This window comes from Aythya marila (assembly GCF_965140915.1).
Source record: "Aythya marila genome assembly, chromosome: 12".
In the NCBI taxonomy this organism is placed as follows: Eukaryota; Metazoa; Chordata; class Aves; order Anseriformes; family Anatidae; genus Aythya; species Aythya marila.
The window spans coordinates 1646418-1666684 of NC_139053.1; the positions used below are offsets into that span (position 1 = coordinate 1646418).

Below are 20267 nucleotides of genomic sequence, written 5' to 3' on the forward strand. Positions count from 1 at the left end.
CTTTAGTAATAAGATAATTATTTCTAACTCTATAAAAAATTATAATTTTTAATTTAAAAAGAAATCAAATAAAAACAGCTTTCATCTTTCTTGCCATGTGAAGAAAACATTCTCTGCCTACAACTCAAATTATCATTCTCTCCTTTGTGCAAAACGAATTGACCCAGAAAACTAAAAGGGTAGGAACCCATATTTGCTGTGCTTATTCAGCAGCCAAAAGTTCATGAAAAACACTGTTGTGTATCACATAGCAACCACTTGATGCCTATTGTTAAAATACAGTAGTTATTCAAAAAGTAAAATCTTGCATTCTGTAATAAGAACCCAGGCTGCAATGTGTGTTTACTGTTTTGGGGAAATAGTCATCTTGCCATTTTTTCTTTTTCCATAGCCTTGGCATATTTGGTCAGCTATGCAATGCAGTTACCCACAGGAGAAAAAAAAAGAAACAAAAGAATTTTCCTCCAGTGTTTAACTCACAAGATAATGTGCATTCAAAGCAACACATCAGATCACTATTCAGAGAGTTAAAATGCACACTATTTTTATGCAGTAAAAATGTGATATTCTAGAGGAAGTGTGTGAGGAAGAAAGGGAGAAAAACTCATCACTTTGTGATTGAGTATTGTACGTTCTACATTTTTACCTCTTCCCAAAGTAAACTACCCCAAATGGGTGAGGCAGTAGGTCTCAATCTTTGTCCCTTCCAACTGAACTATTGTATTCTAAAATCCTTTATAGAGGCACAAATGTCAATGTCACAACTGCACAGTTGCAATTCTGCCCAGCACTATTACCTGTCACTTCAGCTGTGCAGGTGTAGAAACTTCACAGGCATCTCCCATTTTACCTTTCCTCCAAATATTTTGTGGTAATAAATGGTAAAAAAAAATAATAAATAAAATAAAGGAGGAAAGAAAGTCCACTGTAGACTCCAAAAAAATATCAACAATTTCTGCTAATTGAGCCTGTTTTACTCTAACATATTTGAAAAGAAGCGACTGGTTGCTTAAGCAATACTGGCCTTCCCTCGTCTCCATGAAAGATGGAGGACAAACAGCTCTCAATTTCATTCACAGATGCAGAAGACTGTCTATTTAAATTATCAAAGCAAGGCCAAAAGGGTTCTTTGAAACAACTGCTGAAGAAGATGAAGAAAAGAATAAGAAAGATATAAACTCCCTTGTAGGTGCTATTATGTGCTATTACACAAATAGCACAACTTAAAACTTGAAGATAATGGCATATTTAATACCAGAAGGGAATGGCAGACTTGCTTAGCATAACTTTGAGATGTTTCATCAAGGCTGTGTACAAACAGGTGTGCAACATTTTTGCTGGCTGTAAGATGCTCATTAAGATTATTTGCTTATCTGAAAGACTGCTTAAACTCCTTTTAGTAGCAAAAAGTAGGTATAAAAAGGGAAAATGTGTGAACTTGTATGTTTTTCCAGAGAAACTTGAGCCTAGCTGTATCCAGGTAAGTATGTGCTGTTTCTATAGTCTCCAAAAAGAAAATTGAATGGTAGGCAGCTAATCCCAGATGAATGAATGGAGCTTGTAAGGAAATGTGAGAATGAATTACGTACCTGGGAGCAAAGAGATAGGGGTTATGATTCTAGAGAAAGATGTTTGGCTGCTTGCAAAACAACATAGAAAACACGGATGGATTGAAGTTGCAGCTAGCTTGCTGAAGTTGTTTCTGCTTCTCTTAATAATACTCCTTCACTGGAGGTAAGAGAAGAATGAAGAAAAAAAAAAAAAAAAAAAAAAGAAGTCTTCCTATTAACCACTGGCTTACAAATGTGTGTATTCAAACATAAGTGCATACCCCAAAAATATTTGAGTCAGTCAAAAGTTGGATCGGTACGTACTTATAGACAGGCATTGTCTATTCAAAGGAAAAACTTGATTTGGTCACTGGTCAGTGACCTGGCCATGACAGGATCTGGTAATTAGATATGACTTTTGAATAGCTGTAGTTACAATGGTACAGTCATACATGATTTATCAGCAATATACTGGCATACTTGATGAAACAAAGCACAAGCTATTATTATTAGTGCACAACTAAAAATTAGGAAAATAATAAAAATAATAATATCCTCTAAATAAATAAAAATAATAATCCTCTGAAAATAATAATGCTCTAAAATAATAAAAAGTATCTATTGAAGGATAATGCAGAATTTTCCTAGCACAACTCAAGTTCTCTCCTGAAAAATGTATCTCTATTCTCATGCTTCTCTAACAGGTTCCCAGCACTGGGTCTGGTAATTTATGATTCACCAAAATACTGCATAGAACAAAAACGGAATACCTACACTGCACCTATGCAAATCACTAAGAATAATTGACTCTAAGGACCAGTAAGAACAAAACCCAAAACCCCTATCAAACATTTATTGAGGTTTGAAGAAGTCAAGAGAAAGTGTATTATTTTTTTTTAAATGGGGATATATTGGGATTTCTCTAACAATTGACTTGTTTTGCCTGCTTTTAGCTAAGGATCTCAAAGAGCACTCCAAGTGTTAATTAAATTACAAAGCATTTTCGATACAGGTAAATGGTATTATGCCCACAGGGGAACCAAGAGAACATTTATGCTTCATTACTAAAGTCACACAAGTAATTCAGTGACTAGTAATATAACACAAGACTAGTTGCTACTTCTTCCTGATGGCCTCAAAGGAGATAAAAATTAGTCTTAAAAGATTAAAATATTTTCCTCTTGTGCTTTTCTACCTTCAAAAATTAGGCTTTTTATTTTATTTTTCTTACTCTACTTACTGGTAGGCAGAGTAAGGCTTACTGGTACTTTCTTTCAGAATCACACAAAAGAGACCGCTTCCTAGTCTACATAAGTTCATTCAAGATCACAGTACAGCAATACAGACAGAAACCTAAGCAAGGACAATGAATTGTAATCATGCTTTTTAACTGCTTTTGCAACCACATCAGGACCCACCACACCCTGTTTCTAACCAGCCATAGTCCCAGAGACAACACGTAAGAGCCTCTATCCCACCAAAACGAAGATGGAAAGATGTGCAGATGAAATAATCACTCACTGGCCAATTCATTGACTTCCAATCCTACTTTACCAAAGAAAAAGACAAAATTCCCCCATGGAAGCCAGTCCCTCATGCAATTAATACAATCTCCCACTGAAAGGAACAACAGAAGAAAAAAAAACAACAAGGCTCTGAAAATTCTTCAGACAATGGAAAAGTCTATTCTGCACTAGAATGCACCTATTTGGGGTTGTGTGTAAAGAAATGGGGGAGAAATTTTTCACTGACAACTCTGTTCTTAGCCAAGAAAGGAAGCTACCTGTTTACAAGCCAACTTGGCTCTTTGGCTAGTACACCTGCAGGATCTAGAGTAATAAAGTAGTATGATAATGCAGTCAACATAGGAGACAGTCCAGTGACTTACAGTACAACCTAAGGCATACCTAATTAAAGACTAGCTCAACCCTTTTTGGATCTTCAACAAATTATACCTCCATTAGTAAACTGAATTTGGAGAGTACTTCATGAAAGGTTTTTCTGTTTAGTAAATAAGTACATGTATTTATTACTAAAAAGATGGAAGCATCTATTTGAAGTTGTTTTAAACATTTTGAATACAATGTTAAGGCAAGATTTTAAACCTTTCCCCTTATTTCTTGTTACATCATGAAGAATGAGCCACACAGAAGAGACGAAAATGTCTTTGATTTAAATGACCAAGACTTAAAACTGTTTTTACCATGGCAGGAAACAAAGCTGCTGCATATTTTTCCAGTAGTATTATTGTTATATGGTGTGACAATCATCTTTTTTTTTTTTTTCTTTTCCTAAAAATATGTCTAAAGAAGCACACAGTTTATGCACTGCATTCAAAATATTTTTCTTCATTTACATTGATTGCATATTTCAAATCCTTTTACAGCTGTATCGCTTAGCCTAAATCAAATAAGGAATCCACATAAATGCATACATACACTTTCCTTGTTTTTAGACATTGCTGATATTGACAAGATTAAAATATTTTTCTCATTCATTATTTATTGTGATATGATGAAACTGTAAGAGTAGGTATTTAACAGAACATCACAAAGAGTTAAAATGTGGACATAATGTTTCATTTTGATTTTACTGCAACAGTGTTAAGTGTGTTACTCCCTGACTGCAATAATGACATCTTTAGGTGATGAAGATTTAAGATGCTTTGCAAAGATGCAGTGTTACCCTAACCCTTCAGCCATGCTGATTAGTAGCAACATCAAACAGATGAACCCAATATTCCACACTGAAAGTGCGCCTATTCTGCACTGGAAAGCGTGCCATGACTCAAGTCCTCCTCTAGCAGGGATCTGGGGGAGTTTGTGCTCAGTGCAAGAGCAGCAAACTCTCACACTGCATCAGGTACATAAGTGGTATGACTGGAAAAGCCATCATAAATACACAACTCCAATGCTCCAGCACCATTGTTTTTTTGTCACAATAAATATATCTTCTGGATAATTCTTCCTCTTCTGGGGGGAGCTATTACCTGACAATAGGAGTTTGGGGTCATGCAATGCTATTCCTTCTTGAACCTCAAATACATGGTGCATATGCATGAATCTGTTTATAAAACATACATATCTTGGATTGAAAACAAGAGACATAGCACTGCACGATCCCAGTTTTCAACTCACAGTTGGGCACAATTCTGCATGTTTCTGTTGGCACAGAATTAAGGAAATGCTGAACAGAGAGCACCACAGCAAAGACACCATAACAAAAACTGGTACTGCTGGGCAGAGCAGTATCAACCTTGCCTCCTGTAGTATGTGGCAGTATCTGGGTTAGAATGCAGAAAAACACATTTTAGCCCAAATGCTTATTTTTACATTCTACAATCTATGATAAATATAGGTGACTAATCATAAGGTACTGAAGTCTTAAAATACACCCTTAACAAAATAATGTAATGCACATCTCTCTTTACATGTCAAACAATTTGCCTAACAAATCATAATAATGCAGAATGATAAAAATTCAACCATCAAGCCCAAATACATGCATAAAGATTACCATGGCAAAGAATTGTGAATTTCATTAAATATGTTAAAGGCAAAAAAATTCAGCTTTGAAAAATAGTAATCCTGTCTTTCAACAAAAATATTATAGGAAGCTATGAATTTGGTAGATCTGAATAGGATGTTGGTACATGTTTTACTAAGGTAATATAATGGCACACTATTATTAGATCACATTAATCATTACTGTGCCAAAGGCACTGACAGCACCACTGAAAAGGATTGAAAGGGCTGGTAATGGATATAAATTACCCATTGTGTGATAAAAGGATTTTTACTAAGAAGGTAAGAATAAAACAGCAAATTTCTAATATAACTGTTGTGTAAAAACCAAAATAAAAGTAATCCAGTTAGTAATATCCACAAAATCAGAAAGTAAGCACTTTTGAAAGAAGATAAAGTCACAATAAAAACTGTATACAATGTAAAATTAATTTCATGGTGCATAATATTACTATCAATTTAAATAGGTTACATGATGACCTCTATGGGGTATGGTCAAGAGAAAGGTAAGCTTTGTTAATTAGAATTGAGCATGAACTTCTGCACGTGTATTTTAAGTTTGTGGGTTTGGAATTTTGTCTTTGGGTTTTGTGGTACATTAAAAAAAAAAAAAAAAAAAAAAAAAAAAAAAACACTATAATGGTTTCATGACACCCCACTGAAATTCAAGACACATTGAGAGTTTTCTGTTTTTTGCACTAACATCACAACAAAAAGCCCATCTCTCAGATGGTTTTATTTGGATTCCAGCTGCTATTACAAAATGAACCACGTCTTTGATGAGCTATTTAACCATTTGATTGAAACCATTTGTATTAATAATTGTCCAGTTCTGTGCTTCTCCTTTACTCTGGCAAGTATTTCTTCATATTAGTAGGGATGCTAAGTGAATTGGTCAAACTGCATTCTTATTTACTGTATTAAACATCCACATATTTTCTCTGAAGCTGATGGAATTTTTCTAGAATCAAGTCACTATAACTCTGGTCGAGCCAGTTGTCTAGAATAAAACCCAGTAGCTCACATTCAATTAGTAAGTTTTAAAAATTGTGAGCCATATTCTTAAATGATATAAATTCCTAAGTACAGACATCAGACTTAGGTCCACGCTTAACTTTACTCATGTGAGTAATTCCATTAGCGTCAGTAATTCAACACCTGCTTATGCATTTGCAGTACTGAAGCTTTAATATGCCTGAACATCCTCTCACTTACATATGCTATAAATCAGTACTATTCCTCTGAATCACAGTTTCTACTGATTCACACGATATAAAAATGAGTGGACAATCCAGTATAACAATTATAATAAAGAAATAACATAAGAATTAGATTTAGAAGGAGAAGCTATCAGAAATTTTGATTTAAGAATCAATTAACGCATGTAGAATGTAGAATTAATTATTGGTTATTTCCTAGGAAGCTAGACTTTTATTTCAAACTGAGGGCCAAATAACCTGATTCTGATTTCACACTGATTTCCACACCAGCCTGGTTTCTCAGACTTTACAGGAGCTATTATTTTACTGCACAGGAATAGCTCTGAGGAAAATCACATACACAGTGTAGTATACCCCTCCACCCGCTGATTTTCACGGGTGTTCTTCTCATGCTAATATACGAAAGAATATGGATCTTAATAACTTGCATGAGATGTTCTATTGAACTTCTGGGAAAAAAAACAAACAAACAAACAAAAAAAAGTGATAAAATTAATTTGATCATGAGCGTCATGGATATTTTTTGTAAATCAGCAGTCTGTTGATAAAGTAATAAATTATGATTCATTTATAATAAAATTATTACGTATCAACCATATAAGATGAATGCTCATGATTTAACCAAGCAGATTTTTTTCTCAAAAAAAAAAACTATTTGTAGCTTGTGACATCCAAAAGAACTACAATAAAGAGTTTTCCTGAAGACATGAACATAATATTTTTGAAGATGTGAAAAAGTGAGAACAGATTTTAAAATCTAATTTAGGTACTTCATTTTTATGTCTTCTTTTTTTTAAAAAAAAAAAAAAACAAAAAAAAACAAAAAAAAACACACAACAAAACAAAAACAAAACAAAACAAAAAAAAAAAAAAAAAAAACACTAAAAACTCAGATGCAAAAGCAGATGAAAATATTGTTAAATAAGTAAGTTTTCTTACCAGTTACTCTTAAGCAACGTATCTGTTCCCTGGCTCCCTGGCTGAGGAAATTCTTAAAATACACAAGATAGGTACTGAAGGTCGCAACTGTAAAAAAAAAAAAAAAAAAAAAAAAAAAAAAAAAAAAAAGAGAGAGAGAGAGAGAAAAATTTAGAGAAAACAATAAAAATACAAGAAAAATATTGTCAAAACTCAGTTGAATCAGACATTTACGTTAAAATATTACAATACCACCTCAAGCAGACAATCTACAGAGCAGAAGAGAGTACTGAGAATCAGAATATTAATGGGATTAACACCTTTTATTTTTTAAGCTTTCATAATGTACATGTTTGGTGGCATTTCATTTTGAGAACTAAAAAGTTCTTTCAGTTCTGGATTGTTTTGAGAGGGAAAACCTCTCCTCAAGATAATGCTGGGGAACAGAATGAAATTCTTCTGATCCTTTACCCTAGACAGTGCAGCAAAAGAGGACAAAACAGGATAAAATAAAAGTTGCATAGCATACTCCAGAAACCCAGTTATTCTTTTTGACATTGATATTCTAATCTTGCGAACTGAGTAAAAAGAGAACAGCTACTAATTGTATTTTTACTTTTTTTTTTAATTCCATTTTATAACAGAAATTAGTCCTTTGTAGATGATCTCATCTAATAAACCCCACTTAAAAGAGATAAGAGCCAGCAGTAAAAGCCAAGCCAGAATACTTCCAAGATATTTGTCAGCAGTGAATTTAGGGCCATTACATTAGTAAGCAAAATAGAAACAAAAACAAAGGGCGTTCTTAGAGCAAAATAAAGTTCATTGGACTAAAGCTATAATCTGAAGAATTTATGACTGAGAATTCTAACCATGTCTGTTCCTATGTGTGTCTAGCAAATGAAATTAAAGGTCATTTCCAAATAATACACTTTGTACATCTACATCAACCAAACTATTTCATACATCTGAGTCTGGTTCTGAAACCCCAGTTCAAGCAGCACAGCCTTAGGGCTTCACCTCACAAATACCGCTCACCCAGAGAAGTGCTGACTTCTCTGCAGAGCCCCAGTGGCTGGCTGCAGCTATCAGCATGTGCAGAACTGTATCCTTACCATCTGTGGGACATGATTAAGAGCTCAGCCATTTTATTGTATTTGATTTAACTTGGTCAGCACTGACAGGACCACACTGCTGGGCAATGCCATTTGTTGACTTGAAGGATAAACAACAATTCTGAGGACTGCTATTGATGACCATAACAATATTAAATAGTTCTGTAAATTAGGAGTTCCCTACTAAGCAGCATAGACCTCCGCTAGTGCAATGCTGATGAAACACTTCCATGAATCCTCTAAGATCTTCCTATGCCCCACCTTATCCTGACTACATACAATAATACAGTAATGCAGTAATAATGCAGTAATGCAAAATATTACTGCAAAATATCCCACTTTGTCCATGCCATCTCCTCTACTCATTCCTTGGCTTCTCCACCACACCAAACACATGCTACTTGTTTTCATTTCAATTGTCTACCACGATGTTCCCTAATCCCCACTCCTTCCCGCTCAGTTGCAGATTAAGCCACTCTCTATCACACTCTTTGAAATGCTTTCCAAGTGATAATTCTGCCATAGAACTTCTCTCACATAGAAGAATTACCCCAGTAAAAGCTTCAAACCCCTCATTTAAAACTCACATTTCCACAGTTAACTGCCAAAAATTCAACAGTAGACATCTGGTTTGCCATCACCACTGTTTCTCAAGCATAGGAACACAATTCTTTTTTGCTCTCTCCTTGTGCCTGGTTTTCTTTTACATGCCAATTGTCTCTGGTTTTATAGTTGAATTAATAACCCTAAAAGGCAAAGCCTAGCTTCTTGCTACATGTTTGACAGTGCTGGCCTTGCTGGGCACTGAGTACAAACCCCAGCTCTGTGCTGCTGCTCCACTTCCCACAGGCACAGCCAGCTCCACCAGAACCAAACCAGTGGGCAGCCAAGGCAAGCACCTACAGCACTGGCTGGACAGAGCAAAAACCTTTTGGAAATGGTTAAAAAAAAATTTGTCATCAGATTTCTTTTTTCCAAACACAAAACCATATCTAGAGAGGATTCAGGTTCCACTTACACAGGCCCATACTTTGTCAGAATTCAAATAAGTGAATTTTGGTTACAATCTCTGGATACACAGAAAAAGCAAATTCCTGAGCTGCTATATATAAACACAGGTCCCATCCAATGTTTTCAATTCCACGGTGTCTAAAAACAGTGACAGCTTGTTTGTCTGGAATCTCTGCTGCTGTTGATGTCTTAAAACCTCAAGATACACCTGTTTTAGTGTTTACTTGCAGCTCATTCAAAGTAAGAAAGCCAAGGAATAGAAACAAAGAAGATAATAAGCTGTTGGGTTTGGAAAAGATGTTATCTCACTAAACAGGTTCTTAGTACACCTACGCTGACATTGTAGACTACATTTTTACTATGCTATTACAAGGCTACTTGTGTTTAAAATAAAAAAAATAATAATAAAAAAAAAGATTTTACATACACACTCATGACTTGCAAAATTCTAAGAATGATTCTCAAGGGGCTTTCACTAAGATGCTTTATAAATTCTGATGACAGACAGAACACAGTACAGCTTCATCTCTTAAAGTCCTGTACTGATTTGTTTGGAGGCTTCATGTCATTGATCAGCATGTCAATGTCTCTTGCAATCTGCTTTCCAGTTCATGACTGTGAGTGAACCCCTCAGGTTTAAAACCTTAAATGATTTAAGGTCTGTGATACATAACCCTATGAACAAATTGGGAAAATCTGTAGCTTTACACATTAAACTGTAGCAGAAATGATTTAAAACCTTATAAAAAGATATTTTACTTACCTGTGCTAATATTATTCTAACACATTTGACACTGACTATGTAAAGGAGATATTTTAAAGGTACAGGCAGCAAGCTGCATGAAAACAAATTAGGATAGTTCCACTAAGGTCAAATTGGGCCAGTTTACTAGTGTCTAACACATTTGCTGGCACCAAAAAAAGTGGCCCTGCAAGCCACTAAAGACAAATTTCTCACAGTAACACCTACTGCACTCACATTCCTGCACAGCTGCACCGGGCTCCGTGAGACAGCCTGCCACCCACAGTCCCCGTCACTGCCCCACTTCTGCCCTCCCCTGAGACCAAGAAACCCCACAGGCCTTCAGAGAGAGGATTGCATAAAAGTACTTGTGAGGCATAATTTTTGTTCATTCTTAAACTTAAGTAGCTCATTACTTTAAATGAGCAACCTCAACCCATCGCTGAGTAATTTCTGCAGGTTACGGCCAGAAACCTAACACACAGCAAGGGAAAACAGGTGCTTGAGTGCAGACTCAGAGAACCACATCACTCTTTCCCAAATACTGAGGCTGCAAAGGCTTTGTCGTGAAGCTCTCAGCACCATCCTCGTTAAACTCAATGACCAAACTCTTGCTAATCTCAAGGGGACAAGGCTGGGACCCTCTGGGAACAAGGCACAAGTTTTGATGGAATGAGGTGTCATGCTTAACTAATTGCTCCCTATCAGCTGCTTTTGGAGGGGTTCTTGAAGCACTGCTGTGTAGCTGCCCTAGGCACAGCAAGGCTGCCACGACAGACCAATGGGCTGGGCAGAAGCATCGGTGACACAACATGCACAGCAAGTGGCCTCACAGGACAGCCTGCCCTGGCTTCTGTGTAAGTGCTGCACCTGCCACATGTGGGACAGGAGCTGTGGGGCCTTATGGGTCCATTTACTCCTCTGTGAGTTTGATGCATAAACGAAGAGAGAACAACAGTCCCCAGAGCAGGATGCTGGGATAAGTCTGTATTTTTCTGTTGTTCACTAAAAACACAAGACCTGATGGCACGTTTCTCAGGACAGTGCATGGGTTCAAGCCATGCCCCTGTGGCCAGCCTGGCCACATCCGAGACATGCTATTGTCTCTCCTGCACCGGGATCACGCCTTCCTGCCCCAGCACACAGGGATCTCCAGCGCTTGAAACAGCCTACCTGTAAATAAGAGGTTTATAATTTAGGTTCACCATTTTTTTTTTTTTTTTTTAAATGACTATCTCACCATGGCAGGATTTGCACACATCTTCTGGCAAACCTGCAGTGTTTAATCCAACCTCCTTTCACGAGAGCTTATTTACATCACCACAATCATGCAACAAACTGCCACTCTCATTTTCCCTCCTGCCAGCAAAGAGAACAGGACAGGGATACACATGATTTTGACTTCTGGGGAGCCAAGGGGTTTGCAAAAATGTTTTATCTGAGAGGCAACCCTTTTCAGCTCCTTAGGCTTTTCTATGCACATTGGTACTTCAAACAACCCAGTACGCACTTGTTTTGCTCAGCTTCCACCTTGCTCTGTTCGTTGGCACTAGTAACACCATTGAGCTGCCCCCACTAGGGCTAGCTATCAGTTGTAAAACTGATCACTTGCTTCAGCACGGTGCTGCTCCTGCCCTTCATGTTTGGGCCTGACCAAACAGCCCTGGAAGCTGTCAGGCACTGCTAGGCCTCGTGGCCATTGGGTCAGGCCTTGCTGCAAACTAGCAAATGATATCTGTACCACTGGTGGTAAGCGTGGTTTAGCTGTGATTTGGTGCTTGCAGCCATTAATTCGGAATGGGGTCTGACCTGGACCCAGGGGGCCCACACGGTGCCCAGTGAACCAGCACCATGCTCCCACTGGCATCAGCAGGAGCTGTGCACACAGCCAGGGCTGCACCATTCTCCGACAATGGGACACTGGGTGAAAGCCTTGCCCAGAGCCGAGCGAGGAGCCCCCTCCTCACTGCATGCACTCCATAGCAGTAAGGCGGCTGCAGGCCTGAGGTTACTCTAGCCCCAGGGTGGGCAGCTCCTGCCCTCCCTCCTCGCCAGGACCTGCTGTGCTGAGGGTAGGGTGCTCCTGGGGCTACCCCACAGCCCAGCCCCCAGGACAGCCCCAGGGCCTGGCACTGGACTCCTCATGCCTGAACCCCCATCCTGTGACACCCCTGAGTGCCTGGGGGGGTCTTCACCTGGACTTTGTCCCTCCGAAAGCTTTGGTTAAAAACACAAAAGGTAAGCCGGCCGGCTGATTAGGCACTCCTCAGACATCCTAAACTTACTTTCCACCAATATGAAAAATACCCTCAACAGGAAGAAAATCTGCTACCTGCTCTTTCTTCCTCTGGGTTTTCTGGATACATGGGATGAACAGACATTTGTAGCAATCTGACTGAGTGAGTTATAAGAAAACATTATGAATTTAAAGTAGTACAAAAAAAAAGGTTTCCATCACCTCTGTGCCTATACCATGACACACGCCTCCTAATATATTAAATAATAAAAAAGCCATGGTTTTCTCAACCAATCAAATTACGCTACTGTCTCTTTAATAAACAAATCCATGTGCACATTAACAGTGTTGAAAATTCAATTTAAACTCTTTGTCTGTTGCTGCTTACTCTAAAGATGGTCTTTCTTAAACAACAGAGCACCAAGGAGTCGTTAGGGCTCTCTCTTCATTACTTCAAAAAACCAATCATTAGACACCAGAGTATATACGTAATTAGAAAATCACTTCCTTTGCAATCCAAGCTAAGTAGTTTACATACTGTAATTACAGGGACAAAATCAATTTTTAATCATTTCACTGATTGGGCTCATCAGCTCTGTGGGAACATTGTAACCTGCTTGTTGTGCAAAAGCAACATCTGGGCTAAAACAATTACCCTTTGTTTGCTACAATATTCCTTAAATCTTTTTGCTTGCATAAAAAAAAAAAAAATGAAAACACGGAGACAAGATATTTCGATGTCTTTTTGTCCTTGATCAACATATATCCTAAAGTACCACTTGCAATGAGAGTTTAATGTTCCTCAGAATTTACTGTTAAACAGTACACTTCCAAGGAATGTATTTTTTCAGTGAGATAAAAGTATCTGATTGTTTTAAAGAACCATTCAGCTGGCTAATTGTTCCGTAGCTAACACATGGTATTCAAACAACCCACACATTACAAAAGCTCATCTGGATAATAATGGACAACTATTATTGCAATGGTTTACACTTTTCTAATACAAATGAATGGATTTTATCAAAATTTGAAAAAAATTCCAAGAAGCTGGGTATGTGTGAAAAATAGATGGTATGAATTGGCAAGGCAAGGCTAAGCATTTTGTTCTCTTAATAGGAAATGACCTCATTTACACTGGAGTAATAATTAGTACTGCTTCACTGACAGTTAAGAAAAAAAGTTTCACAGTATAATAAGGCAGCATCTCCTTTGTTAAGATCTACATTGATTATTAACCCTTGCCAAGAAAACCCAAATTTAACTCTACATTATACGTGCTAATGCTACGGCAAAGGCCCCCAAGTGCTGCTAACGAAGGCTCCTACCCTACACCCGCCAATGCCTGCAGCTGCTGCGTGGCTGGTATCAAAGTGGGCAGGATGGCATGTCAAGGCTTGTTAGCTGAGGACATCAACATCCGAAATATTTTCTAGTTGGTGAAGGCTGGGCAAGGCAGCTGGGGGACAGGCTCCTCCGCCAGCCTGCGGAGAAGCTGTGGTGCTAGCAAGTGGAAGAGAAGCCCTACAGTTACCCAGAGACCGGGCATGCTCCAGGCAGCAGCAAGCTGAACTCCCTCAAAGGTACCTCTTCCTGAATAACTTACACAACATTTAGGTGAAAATATCTTGTATTTTATTCAGTAGATGCTTTTATATATATATATAAATATAAAATAAGGCCCTCATTAAAACCAGTATATGTGTCATATTTTCAGGCAAATATATGTTAAAATATCACTTTGAGTATGAAATAAAGCATTTTGAGGGCTTAACTCATTAAAGAAAAATATAAGCAAAGGAAAAAAATATATATCTGTGGGTAAGGCTGGATAGATAAGGGCCAGAAACATATTCCAGCCCTACAAAAGTTTAAGATTTTTATTTTCTCCCTTACATTCCAGAAAAATCACAATCTTCTGAAGAATTCCATGAAAAGCAGGCATCCCTCCTGTTCCTCTCCCTCCCCACCCACCACTGCCCCAGGACAGCCAAATTCACAGCAGAGCAAAGCCGAGGTCCCTGGCATCCCACACCCTCCACCTCCCATCCCAGCCGAGCACACCCACCTGTGGCCCCTCACCTTGGAGCTACTCCACCTGAATAACATAGTTCAGTATTCCCTGCCCAGAAAATCCTCCTTATGCAAGGCCACATCTGAAAAGCCGATCAGGCTTCAGGCTTGAACTCCCCCCAGCCAAGCACATGAACCAACAGCCTCACAGATAGCACAGGTCCTTCACCTTCCACCCATTTGATTAGAAATTCTATCCTAATCGTCATTGTTGACATAAAAATAGTCAAAATTGGCACGTTCCAATTCAAAAGCAGTTTATCAGAGAACCCCCAGGCAGGAACCACCCTAATCCAAATTCGGCTCTGATTTAAGCACACCACACTTCTCTGAAGCAAAGGAAACCACATCTAAACAGGTAAATACAGGCTGAAGATGACATAGGAGCAACCAGTAAAAAACAAAACAGACAATTACTAACAGCAAAAGCTTCCCCAAAACAAAACAGACAATTACTAACAGCAAAAGCTTCCCCCTCTCAAATAGCACAGTGTGCAGCAGCATATCCCCACTGATGAAGGCCATATTAATTTTTGCCCGCTGCCCAGATGTCCCAAGGAAATAGCAGCAGCTGTGTCCAGCAGCAGGGCTCACCTTATGCACATCCTTCATCCTTCCCCTTGCGCCTGTCCTAACATGGAGGACAAGCCCCTTCAGCCAATTCTGAGAGGGGGCCATTGAAAGCAGCCTCCTCCCAAAATCAGCCACCCCCTTACAGGCAGCATAGGGAGGTTCCTGATAAACATGTTACTTCAAGAGTACCAGCACCCAACACTGACTTGGTACCAAAGGTGAAGGAGGTAAGATGCAACCTTTGTGCTAACACCTACATTAATACTCAAGCTTGGGACAGCATACATGAGCAACCCAGCCTCAACACCATTTAAAATACTCCGTGAGCCAATTCTTCATTCACACAAAATAAGGTTCTTGTGAAAAACCCCAAAATATCAACCTTAGACTCTTCTGAAGATCTGCAGGACTATTTCAACTCAGTTAATGTCCTGGGTTTGTAGCACTTGTATGTACAATTAAAAGCAGAAGTTACAAGACTTGAAGGACAAAGCAAACTGACTATCAATTGCTTGGAAGATTTAAACGTTTTTCTTTAACACAGTTAGGGATGGGTGTTGCCTGCAAGACTTCAGCATGGAAAAGTATAGGGAAACCAAAAATTTCAGCTTATCCAGGGGCATCTCAGCAGCACCTGTTGGAAACTGGTATGTGCCAAACAATAAAAGTCATTTTTATGATATGTCTGGTTCCATAGGAGTGCCTCAAATCATAACTTTAATTGGGGTTGGTAGCAATAAAATATATATACATATATAAATATATGTTCAAGTTATAAGGGTGTCCTGTTAGACCCTCATTGTCATCAGGAACAACTACCCATTGATACACAACTGAGCTCTACTTCTACTGAAACAATCATCAGTTCACAGACTTAAAGAGAAGAAAATATAAAATACTTATGAAATGATAGAAATGAAAAATGCATTTTCCCAAGCTATCTTGTTAGTGCATCAAATTACAAAACACCATCTGAGGCAGTTTTCACCACATCACATAAGAGGACATTTCATAAGTGATACTGCTCTCATCACAGCCTAGTAAAGAAAGAATCTATAAACAAACTCCCTCTTTTTTGTTTGTTTTACATTTTCTATGTAGAAAAAAAAATCCAATAACCCACAAAAAGATGTAGGTCAACTGTTCTCATCTCAAATCTTCCTTGATAAGTAGTGATTTAAGAAGTCTATATAAAAAATGTGTTATTCCCTTTCAGCTCATAGGGAAAAAATGATTCAGAAATAGCACATAAAAAAATATTCAATGTCACTAAAACCAGAATAGAAAATGTTTTATAGATTAACAAACATTGTAATGAATTTGAACAACCTTAACTGACTGTATACATAGCATAATGAAACGGTCTACATCCTTTCAAAGAAAAATTAGGTATTCCAGCACATAGCTTTAGAAAGGCATTGTTCGAGAAAACCTGCATTTTTTCCCAGCTACCATGTAATTTGTGAGATGCATTTTTAAATGATCTGCAACTGCAGCAGGCTTCATCAGTCAGATGATACAGATAGATAATTCACCAAACTGTCACATGATCTTCCATCAGTCTAAAAGATGTGAATATATTGCCACAAGCTTTGGGAATAATGGGTGCACCTGTTTACAGTGTCACCTCTGTTTGCTAATTGTCTCCTTGAGCTACATTTTACTTCTAATGCATTTATTTTTGACAGGCAGTGTCTATTTAGAAATCACATTACTTCAAGTGCAATTGTTCTTTTGTCTATCAAGTAAATGAAGTGTTGTTATACAGATTTCAGGTTCTGATTAGTGAAGTATCAGCACACCACAAAGGTCAATCAGTTATTTACCTGAAGTAACAGAAGTATGACAGGCCTCCTAGATATCCTCTAGATCATGGTATAGCTCATATCAGTATTAATATTATATATATTGTGTGTGTGTGTGTGTATATATACATGCAAAAAAAGGTGCATATATTATGCAAATATACTAAATGTTCTAAAACATACAGTACTGCACACAGAGTAAAACAAGAAAAAACTACTTGAACAGAAATGTCAACAGACCCAGCTCCTCTGCTCAAGTATTTGAGCTAAGCTAAGCCAAAGTAATGGTGAAAACTAAGAGGTCAGTCCCGCAAGCATTTTGCAGTGCTGCATGCACATCACACTAACAGAACTAATGTTTCAAAATCTCTCTCTCTCTCTTTTTTTTTTTTTTTTTTTTTTTTTTTTTAAATTGTGCTTCCTTCTTTTTATAGAACAGTGAAGCAAAATTTAGTTAAGGTTACTTGCATTAGCTTCAACTAATAAGATGCCTTAAGAAATTAAGAGGAGCCACTTGAGGTCTAAGAAAGACCACAGAGGATTTTTAGTGACACCCATACCCTCATGTCTGCAATGCTTCCAATGTTCAGTTAAATAACATGTCTCGATAGGTACAAAGCCATGTCTTTATATACAAGTACAACTATACTACCAAACAGGAAATTTTGAAAACCTAAGTCGGCACATTGATCACACGGACACTTCGTTACATATATATTGATTCCGTAAAAATATATATATATAGCATTTTAACTTTTCATTACTGAGGTGGAAAAATAGTACTGCTGTAGTAGCAGCAGAGGTTTGCCAAAGCCTCATTATTTCTGGTGTACATCTGTCCACGTTCCATCTCCCCACGCATATGTGAGGACAAGGCAGAAGAGAAGCGTACAAGCGCAGTACTGATGTCTCAAAGCTGTGGATGCCACCCCTGTTAACACCTACCCTACCTCAAGAGGTCTAGGTACAAGTCTCTGTACATGCACAGCAACCTCAGGGGCTTAAGAGGGAATTCCAGCCACCACGAAGTAACCACTTTACTAGTTTGCCAAAAGAAACAGACACAAAAAGCCACACTTGCCTTAAGTCACATTCTAGATTGGCTCCCAGGAGCATTTCCCTGCCTTGTTCACTAAAGCACTGTGTATGTTTTCTCTGTGTTTAGCATATGCTATGTAACCTGAGCAGGGCTTCTATTGTTCCAGTAGTTGTTTTTCTAAAGTATGTTCCCATCAGGACCATAATTACATGCAAAGCACTAGAGTTAGAGTCATTCATAAAGTCACTTAAAATTTTATCTTAACAATTTCTAGCAAGATTACAGCACATCTTGAAACAGAATATGGAAGAAATCATAAAGCTTGGTCACAGATGCAAACCAATGATAAAGTTACGATTATTCTGAGTCAGTTTATTTATTCCAAGAACCAAAACACTACAGGAGAGTCTTCCCTGATATATTTTGAAGAACATTTTTCAAGTATTTGTGCAAATGTAAGCACAATTTAGGTAGAGTTGATAATTCCTGAGCATCTTATATACCTGCATTTATGAATAAATCTTGTGGAAGCTTGAGCCTGAAGTTCTCAAACAATATTTCCCCTGCAGCTTCTGAAGTTAAAATCACAACTGCCATACACTTAGCAGCAACTATATCGTCAGCACTTTTCAAAAAGGCAATGGATGTGGAACTGCCATTTGCTCATAACCCCAACATGTCCTACCATAGCCTGAAGTTGTACACTTTCCACAGAAGTGATTTATTTTCTGCAAAGTTATTTAATATTTTTACCTACCTCCAGAATTACTGTTTTCTTTTACAGAACAACAAGCAATCTTTAGAATTATTCTGCATACAGAGAAGTGGGTACTCTCTAACAATAAAGCTGCTTGCCTAAGACCAAATCCTGCAAAGTGCTCCTTTTGCACACAGACAGTCTCCTTGAAATCAATGAGTTTTCTTGAATGAGCTCTTCGCACAAGTAAAAGGATCAGGTCCTTAAACACCAGAAAGTACAGACAACTGTGGTAACATAAAGCATCAAACAGGAGGAGGTCACCACAATGGAGTGAAGTAGAGTCACCTACCCCACATGGTTAATGGAATGTGACAGGCCAAATTCAGATCAAATGTGAACAGGTACACTTCCCTGCCTGCAACAAAATCTGTTGAAGAGGTCTTAGCTTCGCTTAGCCTGTAGTTTGAGGTAGTAGCAATGCAATTAACCAGCATCGTCAATGAATAACCAAAGCCAACCAGCATTACAATAGCCAGAACAACACAGACACTCCAGAGACGCAGGACAAGTGTGTCTACCTTCCAATGCCCATGGCTAGACTGCAGGTGACCACCCTGCTCTGGAGCCTGCAAAGTCTCTGGAGACCAGAGGAGAGATTCAGCATGATGCCATCTGCAGGGATCCAGGGGGCACATTTGCCAGACAGCTCTCCAAAACCACAAAGGCGATTGTTTTCCTGACCACACGGGTTCCTGTGTTCCTGGGCAGTCTGACAGGAGTGGTGGCACAGCAGGTGCCAGGCCCTGCACCCTCACCACACAGGCCCCAGGCCTCCTGTCAGGCCCCTGCAAACACCTCACACCGCCAAAGAGCTAACCAGCCTTTGGCCCTGCTGTACTTCAACTTCTAGACCACTGCACAATCGACAATGGAAATACTTAATTCCATTTCAGTCACCACACTTCTTTTCTTTTTTAATATGTATTTTAATATTGGAGTGAAGGTGGTGCGAGCACAGTTCTTCCAAGCAGAACTAATCCTCCTGTGAGGATGGCCGAGTCCCCCAGCCCTCACATCAGAAGTGCAAGGCACCATGGTTAGCTGGGGAGACAGCACACTGCAGCAAGTTGTAAAACAAGGATAAACAACAAATTTTATCTTGGTGGCAACTTTCGTTTTCCCTCTGTCACCAGGGATGTGCAAGAACAGGCATGGAGTGTGTGCGGAGGCACAGGGAGGACATGTGCGCCAACTGAGTTTATAGTGAAGCAGGGGAGCACGTGGGTGGCAGCAATTTAAAAAGCAGCTGTGTGTATGTTTTTCCCGGTTAGACTGTGAAATCACAAATAGTGGAATCAGCACAGTAAGCTTAAAACCATGCTAACCCACTTGGCTGCCTTTTATTGTTAACTTTGTGTCTATGTTTTTCCTTAGTTTCTGAACACCGAACACTCTCTGCCCCAACTACCTCCTTGTATTAGGAAAAAAAAAAAAATTAACTAAATATTGCTAATGTAGTGATAAAATGGTGAAGAATGAGGAAGTACTATAAAACAGGACATTTGTGGCCAAGCCTTTGGAACATTCATATAGTTACATATATTTTCTCTAAGTAATCAGGAATGTATTGATATTTTGAAATTATGTATCCGTAATAACACAAAAGTACTTAAGAACAGAAATAGACAATAATGGAAAATGCAGTCAACTGTTGACAACATATAGAATTTCAGAAAATAATTTACAGAGAACAGCACAGCAGAT

At 38.4% G+C, this 20267-nt stretch overlaps 1 protein-coding gene across 3 annotated transcripts in view; it reads right to left on the minus strand.

The window, feature by feature from the left end:
• The window catches only part of ZNF536 (zinc finger protein 536), a 350265-nt gene that overhangs the window by 288722 nt on the left and 41276 nt on the right, over positions 1-20267 (minus strand). For all 3 annotated transcript variants that reach the window (XM_082769971.1, XM_082769969.1, XM_082769970.1), the window contains exon 2: positions 7234-7320. The gene's annotated coding sequence lies outside the window, so the exon portion shown is untranslated. The remainder of the gene's footprint in view (positions 1-7233; positions 7321-20267) is intronic.